The sequence below is a fragment of the Chaetodon trifascialis genome, chromosome 1 (genome assembly GCF_039877785.1).
Source record: "Chaetodon trifascialis isolate fChaTrf1 chromosome 1, fChaTrf1.hap1, whole genome shotgun sequence".
NCBI classification, from domain to species: Eukaryota; Metazoa; Chordata; class Actinopteri; order Chaetodontiformes; family Chaetodontidae; genus Chaetodon; species Chaetodon trifascialis.
In genome coordinates this window covers 19,238,718-19,255,724 of record NC_092056.1, presented here as the reverse complement: position 1 = coordinate 19,255,724, position 17,007 = coordinate 19,238,718, and positions in this window count along the sequence as shown.

The following is a 17,007-nucleotide window of genomic DNA, read 5'->3' as shown; positions in this document are numbered from 1 at the left end:
ATGTCACCAGCGGTACTGCCTGTAACCATAGAGGATGGCTAATTAGGAGGCTACGTGCTAATCAAGTACACTACATAGTGAGTGGTCACGTCTGTGTCTGTCTGCGCTCCAAGCCTTTCTTTCCTCTTGCATTAGACTGACATCCGTCACAACTTTCAAAAGCTAGCATCTCAGAAAGAAAACACGCTGATAAACACCAGAACACACGTTTGCACAGGCATCCCTGCTTTACTGAACACGTGCACATAGACATGTACAATCATATGTATACACATGAATACATGCATATACACAGTCCACTGCTGAATGCCCAACCACACATACACTTTAATGTTGCCCCAGTGTCATCTTTGTTACCGCCTCTCACCACAACACACACACACACATCCCTTCTTACCCCCACAGAAACGCACACCATGATCTCCTCCCAGCTACCATGGTGTAGCTTTATTATTGTCGTTTTTGTATTGTGGGTGCAAAGCTTTGGGCAATGGGGACAGGAAACGTGTTTCTGCTACATACACACACATGCTGGCTCACTCTTAAAGGCCTTAGCCATAATGAATCACCATGATGCACACAACCAATGTATGAGGGATCTTCTTAATGAGAACAATATTCAGTAGCAATTAATATCTAAACTGAAATAGGCCACAAGTAGAAACAGTGGAATTAGGTGGAGCAGGGGCAGCAAATGCATGAACTCATATGTGTCCACCTTTTATGCGTGTCTGTCTGTGTATGTATTTCCTGTGTTATTGTGTCCATCCATCTCTCCAGCACTGCTGCATTAGTGTCCAGGTTACTGCGGTGAGAAAGAAAGAACGCTAATTCTCCATAACCATTTTACGGCGTGTGTAAAACTCTGCAGCCCCTTCATTTGCACAGCCATAAAACATTCCCTCTGCCACACTCCTTCCTACTCAGGACCTCAGATTTATCAATTAACCCAACACTTCGCTTCCATTACGGTGGCATTTTGCACCACGAGGCCTGCATACAGAGTAACGATGAGGGCCGAGTGCACACAACATGATATTAAATGGACAGTCTCACTTAAATGATTAGCCATCATATTTTGGTGTGACTTAAGAGAATGAATGACATTAGACTTTATTATTTATGTTCAAATCTGTTGGACCTGACTTGACCAGATTAGCTCGGGTCACTTCAGGTCAATCTTTTTAACTTAATTGTATGAATTTGTGTCAAGCTCCTGTTTTAAACTAATAAATTAAATGGTGTGGGGAATTTATGATTAAAATTGTTCACAACTTCTGCCTGGAGTAAGAATCAGTAGTGGGTTTAGATTTGTTTCTTTAGGCCTGACTGTAACCTTGAGGCCTGCTGTAAATCAAGGCCTTTTCGCACCAAGTCTGAAACGAATTTATAGCCTGTAAGCCAAAAAAAGCAAAGAAAAGATAAAAGAAAAGCATACATAAACCATTAAAAAGTCTGGTGATTTATTTTAAGTCATTTTCAGGTTACCCTTTAGTGTTTACTCTTATCAGCATTAGTGTTGCTGTGAACAAAAATAGAATACAGCGTGGAAAGTGACAGTGCTGGACAGGTAAAATTTCTCATTTAGAGACATTTTACAATCTGCATGTTGCATAATGAGGTTAGCAAGACTCAAGTATGACAGTTCAGTAGAAAATAAAGCCATTTAGATGTACCATGATAAAGAGTGCTGGTGTCAGTCTGAATGCATCCAGTAGTACATGAGTTCTCAAACATTCCGAACCAAACAACTGTATAATTAGCATATATAAAGTTTATTTGACCATTAGAGAAAATCATTATTTTAGGAAACAATATGCCCGATAAAAGGATATAAGAGAAACCTACTGTATAAAATGCATTGTCATCATGGTTATTTTGAGGCAAAGTCAAGATGGGAGATTGCTTTCAGGTTTATTTCGAGTTTCATGTATGTATACATAGATGTAAGAGAAAGCAGACAGACAAGCAGGATAAGGATGTCTATGCTTTTAATGGACCACCTGTCCCTGTGCAGATATGCTCCACTGAACCATACTGTATGTTGTGTGGTATAATCACTGCCTATCTCTATCTCCTGCCGTCACTCTTTCTTTCCCTTGCTGTCTTGTTTATTTGCACACTTGTTCTCTTTTTCTCTATCCTCTTCGTCTGCGCTGCGTAGCTTCAACTATTTTTCCGCTCCCCCCACTGCTTTTCTCACAAACTATGTGTTGTGTGTGTGTGTGTGTCTGTATGTGCAGTCAAATACCTGAGTGCACAACACACGCACACACACACACACACACACACACACACACACACACACACACACACACACACACACACACACACACACACACACACACACACACTAACACGCACACATACTTGAGGAACATGACAGCCCTCTCATACAGCAGTGTGTTGGTGATAGAAGTCAACCCTGGCTGTGAAATGCAAATGGGTTGTGATGAAGCTACGGAGCAGACGGACATTGAAGAAGCAGCAGACAGCATACACAGACTTACGTGTGTGCTTTGCCGTCAAAAAGCGAAAGAATACATTTTCTAATAGCAAGGAGAAGATATGTTTTGATTCTCCTATGTTACCTGTTTCTTCTTATATTTTACATGTTCTGCTTCTCTAAACTCCTTTTAAAATATTAAAGCATGCAAACCTATCACCTTTTGCCAGAATTTGCCATTAGCTCACCTACATGATTCTTGGGGATACAGTTTGGATGGGGGGCTGCTAGGCGACTTCCATAGAGAGACAATAGAGCAAAAAAAATCTTACCGTACTCCAGATCTGCTCCATATTTGGATGTGCACGCAACTGTCAACAAAGGGCTGTCTGTCTATCAGTCTGTGACTTGCTGTGTGGAAAAAGCCAAAGCAGCATTGGCAGAGTTGTTAGCAACCTAGCTAACATTGTCAAACATCCTGTTAGATACAGTAATGGTAACCTAGCATTGACAGGCAGTTATGGTAACGTTAGCTAGCTACCTAATTTTACAACATTGTCACACGCGAGCTCCATCTCGGCCCACGGCCCAGATCTGGAAATTTCATGCATCGATACCATCTGACGTGGCAAAGGTTCAATGATCCTTTGTTATTCTTCACATTTCAGTGAACAAATTGATATATGATGGACTTGTCAAAAGAGTAGCTAAATATATTTTCTAAGCCATAATGGATCGACTCATTTACAGAGAGCAGTGGCTGTAACCTAGATGGAACTCAACAGAAGACATCAAGTCGCCATCTCTCCCCTCTTGCAGCAGACGATAAATACATGTTATGTATACAACATGAAATGCATGCACAAGCTAATTCCTATCAAAAGTCGAAGACAACGGGACAAAACTGAGTTTCGAGGATTTTTTTAAAGCTATTTTTTACATTAACAAGATGTTCAACGTGTTGGACACAAAAGACGATAGACCAGGTAAATGAACAATTTTTCTCTAATGCATGTTTTTTACAGTCGGTAAGCAGTCTGATGTTTATGTGAAAGCCGCACCTCTACCTATCCTATAAAGTGGTTTATATGTGTGTGTGTCAGTGTGTGTCTTATTGCAGGCTCATATGCTCACTAGCCAGCACAGGGAGCATGTGTGGGGGGTTGGGGTGGTGGGGAGATCTGGAAAGGGAAGCAATCACAAACACTTAAACCTGCAAATGGCCTTGATGTCCTGTGCTAAGCAGCCTGTGTTGACTGATGAGCCTGTTAACCCTGGCTGAAACAACTCCAGCACAGGGGATTAGACAGCAACGCTGGTCCCGGCTGTTCCTGGCCCATTTTGCATGGGAATTGTGCATATTTAATCTAAGGTGTACCGAGGTGCAAAGACAAGCCCCCCTCTTCTCCGTTTCTCATTATAGATGTGTAATAGCACCCTGAGGCTGGGGGCCTTAATTCACCAGCCCCAGCCCCAGTCTTAATCTTACCCTCAGTCTCAGCCCCCACCTTTCCCCAGCATCTACTCTCAACCCAAATCTGTCCCTAGTCCCAGCCCTCTTCCAAGCTGTGTGTCTCCATCTCTCAGTACTTTCCTGCCTCGTGTGTTGTCTAAGCCCTGCAAGTCCTGGGCCAAAGCCATTTTACCCTTTCAAGTGGGCATTCAGACAGCAAGCAGCCCAGAGTTACAACGCAAGGGGCTGCAGGATGGGGGGGACCCAGGTTTAATCTTGCTCAACTTTCTTCAGACCAGTCTTCTTGCCACACTGTCTTCATGAGTTCTAGTGCTCTGTTTCACTTTAGCATGACAGACCCTTCAGGAGGAAAAGGTGAACCTGACGGGAAAATTCATGGCGGTGTAGCAGACAAGTACATCCCCCAAACAAAAACAGACTAAATCTGCTCAGAATCTGTTTGCTGATGCACTTGCATTGTCAAAATTACTGAGGCTACGTATATCATACTTATTCAGTATATATTAATATTTCTAATATTGAAGGATGACAGATAAAAGCGAACACTGTAAACACCTCGAGGCTCAGTGAGGTCAGTAAAAATGTTTGTTATAATTTTAGAGTTGATTATCAGTTCTGGTGAAGGCTACATTTCTGAGTGGTGGAGGTTCAGACTGTGTTCCTCATTATGACTGAAGTTACATTTTTACCACCATCTACAGACGCTTATCAACTGTAGCCACTCATTCCTTCAGTAGTTGTATCCTCGTACAGACTCGCTGCTGCTTTTCGTGTCGGTCTTTGTTTCTTCATGTTGCGTTAGTTGTGAATTCCGCATCCATTCCCTGATTAATGCAATTGAGTGTCAATGACAAGAGCTCTCTGAAGCATCTATGCATCTAATTCTATCTATCAATCCATCTCTCTTTCTGTCTCTCTCCTCTCATCCCCCTCTAATCCAGCCAACACTTCTCTCTGCAGGACAGAACAATTAATGTGTCTCCTCGTTTACCCGCTCTCTCCCACCCTTATCTCTCTCTTTTCACTCTTCTTGATATTCCTCTTCAGACGATGTTTCTCATGTTTGTCTCATGCATCATATTGCTGCCTTTTGAGAGAAAACTGTGTAGCGTGAGCATGTTGTATGTGTGTGTGTGTGTGTGTGTGTGTGTGTGTGTGTGTGTGTGTGTGTGTGTGTGTGTGCATGTACATAGTTTCAAGAGGGACCCTATGCTGTGTGTGTAATTTCTTGTTTGTACATTGTTCCAAACATCTTTGGCCACTGCAGAGCAGGGGAAAGATATTTAGAGAGACAGAGAGGTTGAACAAGACAAAAAAAAAGATTGAGAGAAAAGGGAAGAGAGGGGGGAGAGGGGAAAAAACAGGATGATAACAAAAGCAGCTCGGATTTCACAGACGCATATTTCATCAATCATGTGAATAAGTCGTGGTGATTATGCATGGCGGTGGCAGGCCGAGGGGGGGCTGATTACCATACACCATAAAGGCTGCTTTCTTATCTCACACACACTGATTAGTTTCTGTCTGCAGATAGCCTCTCACTCTTTACTTTTTTCTCTCTCTCTCTCTCTCTCACACACACACACACACACACACACATACACACACACACACACACACACACACACACACACACACACACACACACACAAAAGCACTCATGGGGTGCATCTGTCTCTGCCATACACATGCATGCACATGCAAACACAGGCTCATACACACACAAATCTGCTAAAATTCCAGGTACAGTAGCCCAACCCCAAGACCTAGATGAGAAAAGTCTCTCATTGCTAACTGGTTTTATTTAATCAGGAGATAGTCTTCCAGATAATAGCGGTAAAAAAAATGGCAAATTCACAGAACACTTCCTCCAAATATTGTACATCAGAGGTGGATTTGGGTTCTGAATGGTACAAATTACAGCCACGTGTAAGCCAAGCAGTGTGACGAGAACTGTTAACTGAGATTTCTGCATTAGAGCTCAAACTGAAAACTCAAGACAATTCTGTTGTATTATTTATTGTTGTAAATAAGCTTGTTTCTTAAAAGGAGAAGTGTTGTTACAACAGGCCTTTTACATCTTTGCAGCTGAAATTTATTTGATCTAGTTTTGCTTTCCCTTTTTTTGGTGGAAATTTGGAAATTGTCTCACTATCTTTTCTCAGGTTGGTATGTTCTAGTCCTTTTTTGATCACTGTCGCACATTTTGTTGGAACTGTGGCTTTAACATGATGCAGAACGGGAGAGAGGGGGAAAGCGAGATGGGAGGAGGATGAGGAGGTGAGGCTGGGGCAAAATTAGCTACGTATGAAAGGCCTCGCTTTGTGTCTCAACCAGGGAATTAGAAATTACTCCTTTCTCTTGCCTCCCCTCTCTCCCTCACCCTGATATATAATGTAAACTCATTTGGTAACCAGGCTGGAGCTGCGTAGCGCTGTCTGAGTGCCTGCATGTGAGAAGTGCGCCTGGGACGCATTAGGGCCTCCTGACAGGGGCCTGGGTGAAATAAGTGAAATTAATGGAGCTCCTTTCATGTCGGACAAGGCCGCGGCACCCCTTTCACGCTGCGTACAGTCACAGAAAAGTCAATACTTTTTTATTACTCCTCGCTTGCCCTACATTCCCCGCTACAAGTGCTCTACTCGCTAATTGGTTTCAGTTTGCAGAGAAAGAGAGAGAGAGAAACAGGCAAGAAAGAGAGGGAGAGGACTCCATCCCAAAGAACACTGAAGCAAATAAATCAATCTCATATTTTTTCTCCCTGCTGTCTTTTTTCATTGAGTAACATCATGGCAGAGAGAGGGAGGGATGAGAGAGAGAAATAGAGGAGAGAGGGTAAATGGTTGGTTAGAGCACGTCTGGTCCCCAGGGAGCATAATGATATCTGGGAGCCTGTTAATGGAGACGAGTGGTTAAAGTGGTCTGGGGCCCTGGCCAGGTCTCCCCTGGGGGTTTTTAACCAGCAACCTCACCTTCGGAGGCTGCTTGTGCTCTGGGCTCAGAGGCACAATGGAGCATCCCACCAAAATACAATTTCAGGCTTTGATAGATTTGCACAAAATGACATTCAACTCAACTGTGTGTGTGTGTTTGTGTGTGTGTGTGTGTGTGTGTGTGCAGGTGTGTGGAGATGAAGTCATCAAATGCATCACGGCCTGTTTAGCGATTGTTTGCATGGTATTGCTTTTTTCAAGCCTTGCTGGACTGATGTCATCCTGTATGTAAAATGACCATAAATATTGTCAGTATGTGATCTGTCGTATGTGCTGAATGAACACGTCCCTTTTATCTGAAATAAGATTATAATTGATAACAATTTAAAATGACAAAAGTTCACAAACACTACGGATTTGGACTTTGGCTGCTGTGTGTGTGCATGTGTGCACACGTGCATGTGTACACTGTATGTATGCGTCCTGTCTGCCAGTATGCTGTTAACTGTTGTGCTAAGCTTAAGTGGCAGTGGGGTTAGCCTCTTTCAGAAACAGCGCAGCCACAAATTGATGTGACACTTTGAACCCCCTCACTCCCTCCCTTCCCACCAGCCCACCACCTCCCACACACACACACACACACACACACACACACACACACACACACACACACACACACACACACACACACGAAGCAGCCTCCAGTCTAAAGGAGGTTCCACCAGTCTCGTTTTCTTTCTGCGTCCCAGCTTTCACAGCTCTGGAGTGTGGGCTAGGGTAGGTTTGGGGGGTTACAACATGTGTGTATGTGGGTGCATGTGAGTGTGTGCGTATGTGTGTGAAGGAGCTGTCACACAGTGCTGGCATCACCATCCAGTTTGCCATCTCTTCCTCAGCTTGACAAGTCCCTGCTCCCTACCCCATGGCTAACAAACACACACACGCGCATGCACACACACCGTCTCTTTATCTCTCTCACTCTTCTCTCACACACGCGTATGATATGTGAACTCACCGATCACAAGCTCACATGCACTGTATGAATGCCTACAATGAATAAATGTATAAGAACATGCACACACATACACACGCAAACACACACATATGCACAAACAACCACATGCTAAATTATACACAATGAATGTGTTTGACAAAAGATGCAGCATGCTCTGCACACTGTGACAGCAGCACATCACATCACATCATTGTTACTGAAAAATGCAGCAGAATTCACTCTGGAATTTTGCTTCAAGTTTTGTGCGCAAAAGTTTCTATTTGTGTAGCATCACCGTACAATGGTCGCTGTGTGTATGTGTGTGTGTGTGTGTGTGTGTGTGTGTGTGTGTGTGTGTGTGTGTGTGTGTGAGAGAGAGAGAGATCTTCTCGGCAGTTGTTGGCGTCAGATCGCGGAGGGCTTCTGTTTGTTACAAGGACAGGCTTGTCCCCGCCCCCAGGCGTCAGCATTACGATGATTGTCATGGCGATGGAGTGTGAGTGACAGGCGGGATCACATGTGGTAGCCGGGGAGCAGGAAGCCCGAACCGCCCGAGTCCCTGACATTAGTTTGTCCTTCATCAAAACTTTGCGCTCGTTTATAACTACTCACTCCCTCTGTTGCAAAATCTCGCCCGTTTACTTCTTTTTTTAACCATCTGTCCCTCTCATGTCCTGATCTCTCCTTCTCTCTTTTATTTCTACTTCTCTGGCTCTTTCCCTCTCATTTACATTTCATTTAATACTCTTACAACTGTATATCTCCACTTGTCTCTCTCTCTCCTCGTGCCCTCGTCTCAGTTTTTCTCTCTGTCTTCTTCCAGTTCCAAGCTTAAGATATGTTTGGGTTTTGTTTTGTTTTTTTCGGATATCACACTGCTTTCTAGGAAATCTAAGTGATTGGTTAAGAGGGTAAATTGAACTGATTGTATCAGTTCAGACCTACACATGCACACATTTACACATACAGTGGTTATAAAAATGGGCTCAGGACCACCTATGGAACAGCAAAGTGTGTGTGTGTGTGTGTGTGTGTGTGTGTGTGTGTGTGTGTGTGTGTGTGTGTGTGTGTGTGTGTGTGTGTGTGTGTGTGTGTGTGTGTGTGCAAGCATTTTAATCCATATTCTTTTGCCTCAGCAATGTTTTTTTATTAATATTATTTTAGTGTATGTGTTGATGCAAACTTACTCCTGTTTGTGAGTTTGCACAGGAGTGCACGTCTATGTATATTTTGGTGAGAGAGCTTTTTGTGCATCGCAGCAGAAAAGGAGGTCAGGGTTTGCACGGAGACTCGGGCATTCATCATTAGCCTGCTGCCGCTGCCGGTAATGTTGCCCGTTACAACCATGATTAAGAGCCCCGCTTAGTTCCAGCAGCCGGTGCAGACGCACGAACACACACGCACATGTGTGGTACCAACTACGTCCCTGGTATTCTGTAGTTTGACAGAAAACTCTCTGTTTTACACTATCATCCAGTTCAGCATGCGTTCATGTGAGTGTTAGCGTGTTTGTTGTTCAGGGGCTGTGCTGTACATGGTCTCTAACTGTGAGGAGGCTTCAGGGCTTGATGAGAAACCTGTCACAGTCACTCATGAAAAGAGCAATTCACTGCTACACACACACACACACACACACACACACACACACACACACACACACACACACACACACACACACACACACAGGAAGTCCACATGATCTTGATGAGTGTATTTGTGAATCATAATGGATGGATGTACACCTCCATCCTCATTTATGAGAGTCATCAAAACCAGCATGGCAGCCTCTGTGTTCTTCGGCCATCTTCATGGGACAACGATACTTTTCTTCAAAAGTATATGAAGAGAGTAATTAAATGCCATTACATCACACCATTTTCAGATGCAAACCCAGCAGCCACAGAACACAAGAAATCTCGTAGATGAAAGACACTGTCCACTTTCCCTGTTGCACAAGTCATCCCCTCATTGTCCTGTCTCTCTGATTGGTTTGCACAAGAGATTTTTTTAAATTCATCTCAAAAAAGGACTCTTGGTCCCATTTTTGGTTTCAACAGTCTTTTTGCCACATGTTTGTCCTCTGATATTTTTGGTTAATCAAGGCAAAACATATTTAATACCCCTGCATTTTTGTCCCTCCTTTTCCCTCTCATTTTCAAAAAATTCCCTCCACCCTCTCTGCCTCTGCTCTCCTCCCCTCCAGCCGTTCAAGACCTTGTTCACCACCTGCAACGTCTTTGATAAGTTTCCTCATCTGCACTCCACGGCAGGCATCATTGTGTGACACACCTCCTGGTGAAGAGAAGAGCAAATAAAGAAAGACTGCTTATTGTATTTTTGTTATAGTGCATTTATTCCAGTACCTGATGTGTTCATCTGAACCTTTCCTTCCTTTGAGTCTTTCAGTTCAGCATTGCCATTCAACTTACAGTTCACCTCAGGTACCCTAACACACTTCACAGTGTATTGCTGCTTAATATGTCAGTTGTATTGTCCAGAATTTGTGTGAATCGGAGTCAGAGTGGGAATGTGCAACACAAGCAAGTCTAATCTGGTGACCCATTCTGAGAGACTGCGTGTGTGCCTATAGGCAGTGATAGTGTCAGCAATGGAAAAGATACACAGCAGTTCTCCCATGCCGTTCACCACCAGCTCTGCGCTGTGTGTTAACATAAACGTGTCACACTGCTTTGCAATGGATGGGAGAGAGTTGGATTGGATTTCATTTTCAGTAGCACAAGTCCAATATCATTTCCAGCAATAAAGGCCAGATGAGCATTGAAAAAGCAGCAGCAGCACCGGCACTTAACATGTACATTTGACGATTTCACAACCATCAGTGGTTTGTCAACACAGTTAGCAAAAACTTTCATAAACAGTTTTGAATTTTACATTGATTTGGCTCCTGATCCTGTCTGAATGAGGAGTTTTTATGATATGGTCCTGATGCCAGGTTTTGTGATATCACATGGATTTGAGGTCACACCCTGGCACCCTGGATGTTGACATTTAATAAGCTGACACCAGTGAATTTTTGCAATTTTACTAAAAAAAGTTATTTATCGGGTTCATCAGGTCAAGTTGTTGTTGACAAGTTTTCAGTTAATGAACTAATTGTTTCAGCTCTGGTAAATACCATCACTATGTCTTCCACAAATGTATCATCTTTCTATATTTTGACACCTTTTGAAAAACTTTTGTAGCTTATTTAAATTTTGAGTCTAAATTATTAAGACTACTGAACTTTGCCTGGAAGTGAAGACTGAACCTGACACCTCCTCCTACGAGGCCCTGAGGCAGAGCGTCCTTCTGTTTTGATGGTGAAGTATAAAGTGAGTTCAGAGTCTCTCCTCTCCATCACTTTCTGTCTGTGGAACAGTCACAGATGAAAAGTTTCATCATTAAATGTACTTGTTAATTCTCCAAGACAAACTTCCCCATTCTTTCCTCCACCTGTTTTTCCTTTCTCTCCTGTCTGTCTCTTCATCCTTCTCCTCTCCCTCTCCTCCACGTTGCTGGCATTCCCCCGGGCCTGTGCTGTAAGGCGTGGAAGAGGAGCAGAGACAGAGCATTTAGTAATGGCTTCTTAATGGGCTTGTCGACAGCCACATTAGAGCGCGCAGGCAGCGGGCGAGGCCGGGCAACGATATGCCAAGCCAGATGCCATGCCAGCTGTGGCACTCCGCACTCTCACTCACACTCTCATTTGTAATCACATTTCTCATACGGATGGACGCCATGTGCGTAAAAGACAGAATGCAGACAGGCAGGCATGTCCCCTCCCAGTTCCTTCTTTCAGTCTGCTCTGTGCTTTTTGAGTCTATCTGCCTCTGCTGCACTCAGTTCTTGTAATTCATGGTCTTAGGTAGGATCAGAGTACTTTTCATCTTTTTTACAGGACGACGTATGAAAAGATGTAAATAAACTGTCATCAGCAGTCTTTGAATCCAATTTAAAGCTTCAGTGTGCAGGATTTAGGGGGCTTTATGGCAGAAATGGAATATAATATTGATTATTATGTTTTCATTAGTGGATAATCGCCTGAAAATAAGTGTTTTTGTGACCATATAATGATCTGTTTGTATCTACAGAGGGAACGGGTCCTCTTCCATGCGGTCGGCCATGTTGCACCCCATCACCCATAGGTTTCTGAAGGGCCATTGTGAAGCTCAGTGACAGTGGCTTCACACGTCGACATCTTGGCAGTACCTGTTGCTGCCTAACTCCCAGCTAATCCAAGAATAGGCAAAGAGATGGAGTGTGGGTGGAGCTGAGGCTGGCCAAATGAATCCTGGTTGCTGAAACCTAGCGGCTAGCTGTTACCCAAAGCGGCCATGTCCACAATTATGCATAACTTTAAAACTTAACATAATTTAAATGAGTGAGTTATATAAAACTTCACCCCCCTTACAGTTGCCATGAATGGGGAAGTTAGCCAGAGAGAAAATTGTAATATTTGTGTCTGTGGGGACTGATTTGCTTTTGGAGACTGATGTGGTCATTCGAGGAACTGCACTTTTTGGCACTTCTGTTTTAGCTTAATTTTGCTGTGCTGTTTGGTTTCACCACGTTCATTTGGTTGCAATGTGCGACCTCACTGCTAGCTGCCCTGAGATCCTACACACTGGTTCTTTAAAGGAACATCTTACTTTGTATTCACCACTTTATTTGGTGAGATCTGAAAATCTGGCAATAACACTGAAATTAGACAGAGCAAGAAACAAAGGCAGTCTGAGGATCCTACAGGTTTTAAACAAACACTCAGGTTAGACTTGTTTCAAAGGGAAAACACAGGCGCCCTCTCTGGAGTTCAGCCAGACACAGACGTCATTTATAGTCGCATGTTCCATCATCCAATCGTGTGTGTCCACAACCTCACTCTCAGAGGGTGGTCCATAAATGTTCAACACTCATTTGGTCTGCATACAGCAAAGCTGAGATCTGCATCCTTCCAGCCTGCTTTCAGAAATGTAGCGCCCTCCATCTCCCCTCCAGCATCGTCATGTGTTAACATTTAATTTGGAATTTTTCTCTGATTCAATATCTGTTAGAAGTTGTACGCATATGTATATAGGAAACAAAGACAAACAAAGACAACAAGTTAAGCAAATCAGTGGAAAAGGAGAAGATTTCAGGAAGGATGAGTTTGAAAAAGTGAGGAGAAAAGTGAGAGAGGGAGGAGTGATTAAATGAATAGATGGATGATTGAATCAATTAATGAATGTTAATGTGCTCCAGTGTAACCAGGGATTAATGTCATTGCCAAAGGTCTTATAGGTCTCCAGTAGGGGGAGCCATGTGCCAGTGACTCATCTGTGTCAAAGACCTTCATCAGTAAGATTGTGTGTGTGTGTGTGTGTGTGTGCGTGCGTGCGTGCGTGCGTGCGTGCGCGCGTGTGTGTGTGTGTTGCCAAAGACTGAGTAGTCAGAAGGTGGTTCTTTGTTTCCTCATCTGATCTGATCTCGTTGCTACCAAACCAAATTTTCCTGTGTCAGCGATGATCAAGTGTGATGAGGATGCAAAGAGAGTAAGGTGAGTGTGTGCGTGTGTGTTTTTGTGCTCCTGTGCATGTCAAGCTGTGCATGTGCTTGTGTGCGTGTGTTTATGTATTGGCAGCTGATAGCATTTTAGGAGCTGAGGCCTATATACAGACTGGTGGCCTTCTACGCTGTATCGACAGCTGCCAATTGTTACTCAAATGACTGACAGTTGTGTATTGATGGACGGGACCTGCTGACGGAGAAATGGAGGACAAAACAAAAGGAAACAGAGCACCTTTGGCAGAGAGGGGCAGAGGAGACAGCAAAGGGAAGGAGAAGAAAAGGCTGGGGGAGGACGCTGACTGGGACCTGTGAAACTTTCCCAAGGTCACGGTAAGCAGAGTTTCTAACCTGGGTTTGTATCCGTTCACATTCAGCTCCATCAAGAGGGCGCATTTTCTTCAGAAGTCCAAGTTTTGTTCAAGTCCAACAATCTTCCAAGAATTCACTTACCCAATCTGTGGACACCAATGTGACTGTGACGATGATGCTCTATGATGAATAAATTACTGGGTATGCCATTTGAATCAGATTTAGGTGAACCTACCATAATGGCATATATTTAGACCAACACCACTGGAATACTAGTTTCACTGTTGAATGCTTGTTTTTTCACTGAATCAGAGACATGGAAACCATGTTTCCACCACTCACAATACTTGTTGGGTTTATTTTCACTACACTGCATTCATTCAAAGTGACTTAACAACAGGCCTTTTTCACAGCAGACATTTTGACTCATTGTAGGAAAAGTACAGTCGTCATGATATTAACAATGGCTCCTTTCTGTTCATGCAGGGATCTACACGTTTCCCCTCCTTTTTCTATTGTATCTTTGTGTTTCCCTCTCCCTCTGTCACCTGTCTCTCCCCTGTCTGTTGCGTATGTGTAAACACAAAAAGTGCATTCAACCTCCAACTCAACACACAGTATGTAATTTCTGCCACTATGGGTCCCTCAGTCAAAATAACGAAAACACAACATGAAAGTTTGATGTTTTTGTAGTTTTAATCAGGTTATATTGAGACACATTCACTAACTTCTCCAACAGTTTGCAAGGCTGGATAGAGATACAAGCACAAAAGAAAGGTGAACATTTCTCATGAGAAGGAGACACATTGTTACGTTACAGCAGGGTTAGGTTACAACAGGGAGTCAGGGTAAAATAGGAATTTATTGAATGAGCAATGAGTGGAGACTCCAGGTACAAAGGAAACTCGTATCTGGGAAGTCCTCAGAACAGCAGGTGAGGCACTGAGGTAGAGAGCGGCTCAGAGATATGCTGGAGCGCACTGAGCTCAGGTGGTGTGAGTACTTGTGTTGAAGGTACATGATGGGGGAGGCAAGGTGAAGCAAGGTGATGGTTGAGAGCTTGAGGCAGGTGGGAGCAAGAGGCTGGGTGGTGTGGTGGCAGAGACACTGGAGCTGGATATCAGTGCAGGAGAACTCACTGAGCAAAAAAGGAGAAAGACACAGAAGATCTAATCCTAAATATTCACTTAAACTCGTCGGTGCACTGATAAAGTCATCAATACCACTGAGCAGCAGAAACAAGAGCCAGCATGGCACCGAAGATGAACAGTGGCTTCTGCTGCCCTGACTTCAGTTCAGGGTTTCTCCACCGTAGTGGGGTCAGGACAGTGAAACTAGTCATTTGTGAGTCTATACAGTACATATTAAATGTGCACATACAAAATTCGCAATACATTTTTTTTTTTTTTTTTTAGTTTCTCTTTGTTTGGGCGGCGTAGTTTTGGACTGAGCCGCTATCTTTGCATGTCTTCTGATTGACCTTCGCAGCACATCCCCAACACATACACACACACATCACTACCATCAACTATCTTGTACAGACACATACAGTACTCACACTTGTGTCTATAGGTCTGTGTGTGTGTGTGTGTGTGTGTGTGTGTGTGTGTGTGTGTGTGTGTGTGCGTGTGTGTGTGCGTGTGTGTGTGTGTGTGTGTGTGTGTGTGTGTGTGTGTGTGTGTGTGTGTGTGTGTGTGTGTGTTGCCTCACCTCAGGAAACTTGTGGCTAATTCCATTAGTGGGAGGAGACAGTATGTAAATGAGGGGAGACAGCTGGTGGTGAGGGGAGGTTGATGGAGTGAGCCTGGGGGGCCACAGACACACACCCACCACGCACATGCACACACATTGCTACACTTTCACACATGTGTAGACGTTATCTTATAAGGAGTGCATGCTCATACTAAACATAGTGTAACACATACATGGCTTTATTCATTCATTACTGGGCGGGGGAGTGGTATTTTTTCCTTCGTTGCATAGTATGCAGTATAGAGTCGTCAGGAAATGAGGGGGGAGAGTAGTCAGGAAAGACTTTTACATGTGCACCATTGTACAGTTGCACTTTGTCCAACTTCTAATGCACACTCTTGCTGCTGCTTTCATGTCACAAAACACTCACAGCAACTAAAGTGTGATTAAAATTGTATTTAATTTAGACAATCAAATTGCTTGGTTAACATTAGGGAAAGAATGTGGCCTTAGCTAAATACTAAAAAAATCACGTGATTTGAAACGTGACATATAAAGTGTTAACTGACATTTACTGAACATCTTCTCCTAACCTTAACCAAGGTGGGAGGGGAGGGGGTTTGCTTATGTCTAATAACATGCACAACTGAGGATGTGAACCCTGTTCTGCAGTGTCAAGTCCTGCACCTTGTACACCCACCATCCACCCCGGCTGGACGAAGGGTGCAGATGGTTGCAGAGATAGATGGAGTGATAGATAGAGACAAAGGCAGAGGGAACAAAGACAGATGTAGTCAATGTTTATCATTCAGGAGCCTCTTCTGTTGGTTACTGCTCTGATTATACACACACACACACACACACACACACACACACACACACACACACAGGTAGGTGTTGGTCATAATCCTATTGTGTATCAGCAGTGACCACAGTGCAGGACTCTCTCATCACCTGTCACCTCACACACACACACACACACACCACACACACACACACACACACACACACACACACACACACACACACACACACACACACACACACACACAAACACACTCTCTATAATCCTGTCAGTAACTGTGATGGAATTTAGAGAGGATTTAATTTTTTATAAATCTAGCAGCACACTGTGAATCATGGGAGCAAAAAGCAAGGCCCTGGACATGCCTGCATACACACACACACACACGCACACACACACACACACACACACACACACACACACACACACACACACTTCTCCTTTCTGTTCCTTCTGTTTTCATGTCACTTTGATCCCCTTGCTTCTGTTTTTCCTCTGTTGCAGTGTCAGTTTGCAGTCTGTACAAAATGCTCAATAACAGGTGACAATTTACATATTCACTGCATCCATTATTTTTAACAAAATATTTATGACTCTTCTTCTCCCCCCATGGCAATTTTTCATGATATTATAGCCAAATTAAAGTGAAAGCTGCCTATGTGGGACTGGAAATGGCTGCAGGGATACGGCTGCAGATGGGAGGTGTGAGGGTAAAGGCTACTAAATGGTGCTGAATGTTCATAGATGTACATTAAACTGTCCTGAAGCACAGGGACAGCATGTTAAAACTGTAATTGGGTGGTTTTTCTC